Source organism: Suricata suricatta, chromosome 5, assembly GCF_006229205.1.
Source record: "Suricata suricatta isolate VVHF042 chromosome 5, meerkat_22Aug2017_6uvM2_HiC, whole genome shotgun sequence".
NCBI classification, from domain to species: Eukaryota; Metazoa; Chordata; class Mammalia; order Carnivora; family Herpestidae; genus Suricata; species Suricata suricatta.
The window spans coordinates 15,741,515-15,750,696 of record NC_043704.1 but is presented as its reverse complement, the minus strand read 5'-3'; the positions used below and the strand labels follow the sequence as shown (position 1 = coordinate 15,750,696).

At 38.2% G+C, this 9,182-nt stretch overlaps 1 long non-coding RNA gene across 2 annotated transcripts in view; it reads right to left on the bottom strand.

Annotated features, from left to right (window-relative positions):
* Positions 1–1,156: 1,156 nt before the first annotated feature.
* Positions 1,157–9,182, bottom strand: part of LOC115291363 — a 15,518-nt gene continuing 7,492 nt past the window's right edge. The window contains exons 2-3 of one of the 2 annotated variants that reach the window (XR_003908403.1): positions 3,389–3,463; positions 1,157–1,427 (exon numbers count right to left, since the gene is read on the bottom strand). This is a non-coding gene — a long non-coding RNA (uncharacterized LOC115291363). Of the gene's footprint in view, positions 1,428–3,388; positions 3,492–9,182 lie in introns of both variants that reach the window. The other variant, XR_003908402.1, reaches the window with a different exon arrangement.

Sequence of the window (9,182 nt, the reverse complement as noted above, 5' to 3'; positions counted from 1 at the left end):
ATAAGGTAAGAGGTAATAGCATACAGAAAAGTGGAGAGATCAAGTTCAGGTAAGTTTAAGAATGTATCCTCTTTGGAAAAGTGAACAAGTGAACAAGTCCTACAAGACTATGAGAATCCTGTTAGATGAGACAGTCCATTGTTCACTTCCCCCCCGGTTCAGGATAGTTCCTGACAGAGAGCTCATACTCAATAAATGTTTGGCAAATTAATAGCGGAATCAATTAAACGTGACAATAAGAAAAGACGTACTATTTTACGGCAGTACCATTCACCTCAAGGTGAGTCTAGGAAGTTGATGATTTAATCTATTCAGCTGTGATTAACAGCCACAGCCCTGTTTGCAAAAGGAGTGATGTTTGTATTCACACTCTTGAAAAAAAATGCTGAAAACACATTACACTTCAGCTTCACCAGTGATTCAAAGATTTAAAATATGGTCATGTCAATATTAAGTCTTTCTCTTTCTCTCATTCTCATGGAATCTCTTCGAGTCCATTCACATTGAATGTCTTCCAGTTATTTTAACTCAAGATGTTTTCTATTTCTCTCCTGTTTTTTCCTTCCAGAACCCACAGCTCTCTTGCCATCATTTCTTTTACATACACACATGCGCACACACACAGAGGACCCACCTACTTCATCCAGCACTCTTCCCACTCACTTACTTTCTTCCAGGAAGATTCCATCTCCCCACAATCTATGGTCCCAGGATATCTTATGCTATTCTAAGAATTACAAATATCAAATTGTAATATAATCACCTAATAGATAAAGGGTACCTCCCCAGGTAGAGATAGAAGAGAGAACATTTCCGTATCTTCCAAGAGGAGAGAGACCATATCCCTCTTATGTATCTATGAGGTCTGGATGATAACATGAATATAGCAAGCAACCATTCCACAAGTACTTGTGTCATTAAACCAAATTGACTTCAAAGTGTCAATAGTATTATTGGTCATGAAAATACAAGCATAAAAACACTGATGCAAAATTATTGCAATAAACAAATATAGATAAAAATAAAATTATCTTTATAAATCACATAATATTTAATTAAAAAAACAAGAACTTCTCACACAAATACTATTAACTGGCAATGTGTGGGATTATTAGAATAGTACAATTTGAAAAAAAACTTTGAGATCATTCTTGTTTAATCCATAGTCTATATAGTTGGTTCTAAAGCAAGTCAACTGTGAATCTAGATTGGCTGTTTATCTTTTGATACCGTTGATGAGTTGATGAACATGGGGAAGGAACTAGCACTTCACAGGAAGATGAATCCAATAGGCTGAGTGATTTAGAGGTTCTTCAGTAGATCTTGTATCACCAACATCTGCCGCCACCCTTCTTGTGGCACCCTTTAAGTAATGTCCTCCAGAGTTGCATCAGTAGCCACCATAGCCATGACAGACACAGCCAAACCTATAGGCCACACATCCATAATAATACATGGTATTCAGGAGCGCAAGGTTAATTCAAAAAACAGAGTTAAGTTCATGAGTTTGAATGTCCTTGTCTGCATGTGGCCTTTTATATGCTCAGTAGTGACTATAGCAAACCACAGACACACCTGGTGCCCTAATGGTATGACCTGAATAACCCATCATTTCTAAATTCTTCTGTTTCCCCCCTGCAGACAGTTCAGCACATCCACACTGTGTCTTCCTGACACCCTATATGACAACCCTATTGTGATTATTTGCTTATATTCTTGTCTCACATAAGAAACTATGAGCTACTTCAGGGCTCATAGACCCTAGGTGACCCATCCCCATACCCTATTGTCTCACCAAGTGTCAGGTACAGGGTAAGTACTTTGATATTTGTTGAGTGAATTAATGGATGAATGGTTGGATGAATGGATGGATGGATGGGTGGACAGGGTACAGGGTAAGTACTTTGATATTTGTTGAGTGAATTAATGGATGAATGGTTGGATGAATGGATGGATGGATGGGTGGACAGATGGATGGATGGACAGATGGTGGATGAAGTTTCACAAGAAATGTATTAATTGATCTGAATATTTTTAGATAAATAAAATTCTTTATACTAGGTACAAGTTCTTTATACTAGGTAACTCATATTAACTACTTTCTATAGTTAAATTCTGTGAACTAAATCATTTGTCCACAATGAGATTTTTTCTTCAGTTAAATTTACCAACTGTTTTCAAAGGATCACATATATTCAGCTTACTCCATTTTGAGTCATTTCTTAATAATACCTGAGATCACAGAATCAGATACATCACCAGTGGGAAAATGTGATAGTACTGCAATTCTGTGGGGTGCATAAAAAGCTATGCTACAGATTCCGCATTATATTTGTAAACAATATAGTGCACATATGTGTCTGATGTCTCACACGTCCTACTACTTAAATTAAAACATTTTTCTTTTTTGCCAGAAGGAGTGCCTTGTCAGTGAGGCTGCTGAAGAGGATGACAGACTGAAAGGGCTCTATGAATAAATTCCATCAGTTGGCACAGAAGTGATGTTGGTAGAGCTCACACGTCAGGTACAATGAATCTCACTCTCCTGCTGGCTTTGAACTGTTAAAAACTTTTGTCAGTGTCCACAACTATTGTGGAACTAACAGCTGTAGGGCATTGTTTGTTTCTTGTCTCATTAAATGTCACAAAATCTTAAGAAACAGACATAGCCCTAATTTGGATTATCACACAATTTATATTTTATTGATTAATTTTGTTAACTCCTTTATTCATTTAGGAGCCAAACTTCTGTTTTAGAAATTCTGCTTAATGCTGAGAATACGGAAATAAACAAGGCAAGACAAGACAAGGAATTTATAATCACTATGTATATCTCTTGAAAAATTAGGTTGTTTTGTAAATCTATGCCTTTTTATATGCTATCCCCTTACCTGGAATAACCTTCCATCTTGTTTTTATCTGACCACCATCACTGTCATAGAAAACTCAGTCTGTGTGTCCTTACTTCCGGATGCTTTACCTTACCATCAGTCTGATGTCTCCCTTTTATGATCCCACTCTACCCCTCATAGTCACCTCTCTTGGAGCGCCTACTGCAGTGTATACTCATTTGTCTAACTCACTCGGACATCAGCCCATTCAGGGTAGGGGTTATGTTTTATCTCTCATTTTTATAATAGGTGTTCAGTGTACATAATGTGTACAAATTAATGAATGAATTTATTAATGAATTAATACATACTATTCAAGTAGACCTCAAATAAACAACCATAATACAAATGCTAAGTTCTATAGGAAAGAAAGGTTAGGGTTCTATGGTTGATGACTGAAGAAATGAATGGGGCCTGTCAATGTGACTAAGTATGTTGTGTATAAGGCAAACCAGGAAACTCTCCTCAGATGATGTGATGCTCAAGCCGAAACTTACCAATTGATTCAGACATTGGCAGGCAGACAGATGGAAGAGGCATTGCCACAGATGGCATCAGTTATCCAGACAGGTCTGTGAAGAATGTCACAAACAGAAAATTCTAAGTAGGGAAAACAGGATAAAACAGTTACTGGCATATGAGGGACTAGCTGGAGATGGTATTAGATACTAACCCAGGGGCTGCATCATAACGGAATTTATGCCCTGCTTATGAGATTGCACTTTGTGTGTTTAGTAAAGGAGCCCAGGATCAAGAGCAGACCTCCAGCTGACAGACAAAGAACAGCCCTCTGAGTATACGGGTAAGAAACATTATCAAAGCAAGAGAATGAAATTAGGAAAAGCATATAATGGAAACCAAGCAAACAAGTGGTCATCAGCACCAAATCCCATAAAACAGAGAGGACAAATGTGAGACTTGTCAAGGCGACTGCATAATTAACGGGCTGCTGGTGACATGAGGGAGAACAATCCTTGGCTTATAGAGGGTTGGAGACAGGTTAGAGCTGAGTGAAGATTGAAAGGCATCAGAGGAAACTATTTAAAACCTCAGATATAAAAGAAGTTGAGGGAAAGCTAGCCAGGGGTGATCCGGTGCTGAGACTGGTTTTTTACTATCAAAAGACTTGAGCATGTTTATATACTAAAGGGAAGGTGTAGTGGAAAAAAGGAGCTGGAAATATAGTAACAGAGAGGATAATTTATCAAACAAGTTGCTAAAGGTGATGGCATTTGACGCAAAATGGAAGAATGATTTTTTGGACAGGAGGGAGGATATGGTTTCCTCTGAGACTAAGATAAAAGGCTAAGAAGCAGGTGGAAATGTAGATAAGTGTGTGGGAAGAGAGTTGATAGAGTTTTCCCCTGATAGATTCTCTTTTCTCTGTGAAATATGAAGCAAGAGTTACAGACAGAGGAGGGCAGAGGCAGCATTGAGCACTAAGAGGCTTTAAGGCTGATGGTGAAGGGTAGAATAGCTGGGGGGGGGGGGCGGGGAAGAAAGGGTTCTGAGAATGAATGAAAGGTTGATCAAGCAGCACTGGGCTCTTGGCCCAAACTCAGAATGTTGTGAACACATGTGGCGCCACCCCATGTGACACTGGGATTTCCTCCAGCAGCAGGTGGGAGCCTGAGTTTGGAGTAGAGAAGACATGTATTAATGCACAGATGACAATTTATAAGGTAGACAGATAGAAGGAGAAAAGAGCTTGCTGAAAGAAAGGTAATGGATGAAACAAACTGTAGATAGAAGGCCATATAGTTTGCTGTCCACACTAGTACACTTGAATATTGAAGGTGGCACTATTGTGAATAATCCCAAGACAGGGCAAATGGGTGAAGCATCTGACTCTGGCTCAGGTCATGATCTCACAGTTCATGAGTTTGAGTCCCATGTCAGACTCTGTGCTGACAGCTCAGAGCCTGGACCCTGTTTCAGATGCTGTGTCTCCCTCTCTTTCTGCCTTTCCCCTGCTCGCACTCTGTCTCTCTCTGTCTCAAAGATAAATAAACATTTAAAAATTTTTAAAAATAGAATAATCCCAGGACAATAGATAGGAACCATAGCATATCTCAGAAATTATGTGAAAAACATAACATTAAAATGAGATGGTCCAGAAAAAAAATTATATTGACTGTCTAGAATGAAATGGTATGCCCTTAAGTGAGGTATGAAAAATTGAAAAAATATAAGAGAATTAGGAACATTGGTTTCATCTTTAGAAAAGGAGCACCTTCCAAGACTGATAAGTGTGGATCTGAGCGTGATTTGCTAGTTGAGCAAACATGACAGGGGTATCAAGGAATTTTGAGGCAAGAGTGTTTAAATCAGTGTCTGCATAAACATGTGATTTGATGGATTAAATGTAAGAATAGAATTCAGTGTGAGGTGCCATGGGCTTCGAAGCTTTCGAGTTAGACACTCTGACAGTGGCATATGACACATACCAGAAAGGATGGCAAGATGCTGAGCCAAGAGAAGTAAGGACTTAGGGACCTGCAAAAGTGGTCTGATAGAGCCAGTGAGAGAAAAGTCATCTTTAGTGTCCTCCAAGACACTCGGCCAGAGATGGCCATCTTTACCCATCTACCAAGCATAGAGAACACAGAGGCAACCAGCCAAATAAGATTGTTCTGTCCTCTTACTCTCATTCTTCCCTACCCTTTGATTCAGTGCAGGGAAAAAAAAGTAGCTAATAAGTGGCTACAGATGTTAGCTTTAAAAATACAGTAGAGAACATGGGGTGCCTGGGTGGCTCAGTCGGTTAAGCCTCTGGCTTCAGCTCAGAGCCTGGAGCCTGCTTCTGGTTCTCTATCTCCTCTCTCTGCCCCTCTCCCTCTCATGCTCTGTCTCTCTCTGTATCAAAAATAAATAAAACATTTAAAAATTAAAAAAAAATACAGTAGAGAACAAAACAATCATGTGCCACATCCTTTTCCTACACCACAAGTTTGTTTCTTTTTTTTCAATAGTTTATTGCCAAGTTGGTTTCCATATAACACCCAGTGCTCTTCCCCACAAGTGCCCCCTCCATGACCATCATCCCCCTTCCCCTCTCCCCCTCCCTCTTCAGCCCTCAGTTTGTTTTCAGTATTCAGGAGTCTCTCGTGATTAGCCTCCCTCCCTCACCAGTCTGTTTCAAGTGAAACATTGTTTCTTACAATTGTGTCTTGGATCATCTTATCTATAAAATTAAAATGACATTTTCAATTGCTTTATAGGATTCTATAAAGTATGACATGAGTTTATACAGGCAAACACTTAGATTTCCACAGAGTTATGTAGGTGTTAACATTCATCAGAAAAAACATAAGCATCACCACCACCATCCTCCTCCTCCTCCTCATGACATTAGAAGTTGAATGTGGAATCTAAAAGTCTTTTCCCCTTGGAACATGGGGGACTCAGTTGGTAAAGTGTTCGACTCTTGTTTTCAGTTCAGGTCATGATCTTACGGTTTGTGAGTTCCAGCCCTGGGTTAGGCTCTGCACTTACAGTGCTGACCCTGCTTGGGATTCTCTCTCCCTCTCTCTCTGTCCCTCCCTTTCTCTCTCTCTGAACAAATAAATAAACTTTTTAAAAAAATGAAATAAATAGAAGCCTTTCTTCCTCACTAACCTAAAATGCTTAATCTAAAATTTTGCATGCTATGCACATAGGCACTGTATCTGAATGTGCTATGAAAACTAAAAGTCGATGTAGAAAGGGCTAGAAGAAAAAGTAGCAATAGGAGAATAGACTAGAAGGAAGGAAGTAGAGAACAGACTGACATGTGTTTGGGGCGCACTTGACTGGAAGGGCTCTTGTTTAAGTGGACACTAATGAAGCTTGCTACATAAACAGCTCACCACATGCAAATGTATTTGGACAAAACGACAAAACTTTCACCACAGAAGCATCTGTAACAACACGTAAAGGTACAGGGTGGTGAAAAGTTTTACTGTTCCCCTAAAATCTCTTTCTTCTTTGTAAAACAACTATATATTCCCAAAACCACTGCTGCTGGGCTTGCCATGTGACAGGTCTGGAATATGAGGAATATGAACAGCTGTGACTTGTGTCACATATGAACATGCCCATTCAAAAGCATCACAAATTTTGCCAGTAATTCCATTTTTCCTCTTTGCAGCAAAAATGCCCTCATGTTCCTTGGGAATTTTAAGTTGTGTAATATTTAGATATAAAACATAAATGTTCCATTTATTTTTACCCTTCCTATTTCATAAGAAATTAAGGAAATTTATTTGATGATCTAAAAGTGAAGTTAATTATGTAAAGTTTTTAACAATTTAATCATTTATAATTCTTATTTATGGGATTTCTAAAAAGTCAGTTACAGTATATTTACCTCTGACACTTTAAAAAGAAGTTGACTGATGGAAAAAAAAACAGAAACAGAACAAGGCACAATAATGCATTCTGCTTTACAACATCTTCATCTGGGGCACCTGGGTGGCTCAGTTGGTTGAGCGTCCAGCTTTGGCTCAGGTCATGATCTCACGGTTTGTGGGTTCGAGCCCTGCATCGGGCTCTGTGCTGACAGCTCAGCGCCTGGAGCCTATTTCAGATTCTGTGTCTCCTTCTCTCTCTGACCCTCCTCTGTTCACACTGTCTCTCTCTGTCTCTCAAAAAGTAAATAAAAGACATAAAAAAATTTACAACATCTTCATCTGAAGTCACAGATTTATTTGCTGCTTGCCAGGTGATTATAAATAATAATTTTACCAAACATTTTACACTACATAACACGGGTTACCCATGTTTTCCCATCCTTCACTGAGAACTTTCCCATTTGCCAACAGCATCAACCTGAAGCCAGTGACACATGGTTTCTTTTTAAATACATTAACATTTCTCTTCTTATTACAATTTCTGCATTAGCCAGTTTTGTAGAGGTGACAATTTCATCACAGAAGATTACAAAAACAGAATGCTTCTCATCCATGCTATAAGTTTGGGTCACCTGCTACTTATGAAATAGGAAGGGTGAAAATAAACAGAACATTTATGTTTTATATATAAGTGTTACAGAACCTAAAATTCCTAAGGAACATGATTGTAAGAAAAATAAATAGTTAAGAAAAAGCTGACATCCATTTTGCTCAGGTTGAATTATACAGAGTTAGAAATGAATGGATGCAAGATCAAAACGAAGGATCTTATTGAGGTTAATAAGACCATACTTCTTCTCTCTTGTATGGAATGTGTTTTAATTTTAATTCAAAAAAAGTTTAAAGTTGATTTACAACTAATTTTTAAATAAATAAAATTTATAATTAGAAAAATCCTAGTTAATTTAAAAAATACTATATTAAAAGGCAATAAAACCTTTACACATTTACATCATCTTACAATAATCAGTGCTGGCATTATAATGCATATGCTTCCTGTAGTTTTCTATTTTTATATTAGAATTTTAAAAATTATTTAACATATTTTGAAAATATTACACACATTCTTATGCTAAACTTTCCACTTGCCATTACTTAGATACTATTTTCAGATGGCATCAATATTTTCCAAATGTTCATTTAAATAACTATGTAAGATTTCCAAAGTATTTCATGATTTTAAGATAAATTCTATATTGTGGATATCATTCTGTGTCAGACTACAGGGTATATCCTTCTGGGAAAAAAGACCTACTGTCATCACATTAAATCATGTTATTCTGTTTAATTTAAACAGATGAACATCTGTGACAGTTTTTTGTTCTTGATTAGCATGCTGCTCCAAAATGGGTATGTCCTTCTCCCAGAAGATAAAAAACTTCGGAAGAGAGGACAATGTAATACTTGCAGATTAACTTTTTTATTAGAGATTTTTTTAACATTCTTATTTTTATTTGTGTGTGAAGAAGAGAGAGAAAGAGAGAGAGTGGGAGCGCAGAAGAGAGGTGGAGGGTAAAAGAGAGAGAATCTTAAGCAATCTCCATGCTCAGTACAAAGCCTGATGTAAGGTTCAACCCCATAGCCCTGGGATCATGTCTGAGCCAAAATCAAGAGTCAGATGCTTAACCAACCGAACCACCCAAGCGCTCATCTATTAGAGAATTTTTTTTTTTGCTCCATAATATTTTATTGTCAAATTGTTTTCCATACAACACCCAGTGCTCTTCCCCTTAAGTGCCCTCCACCATCACCACCACCTCTTTTCCCCCCTCCCCCTTCCCCCCAACCCTCAGTTCATTCTCAGCATTCAATAGTCTCTCAAGTTTTGCATCCCTCTCTCTCCCCAACTCTCTCTCCCTCCTCCGCTCCCCCTGGTTCTCCATTAGGTCTCTCTTGTTTT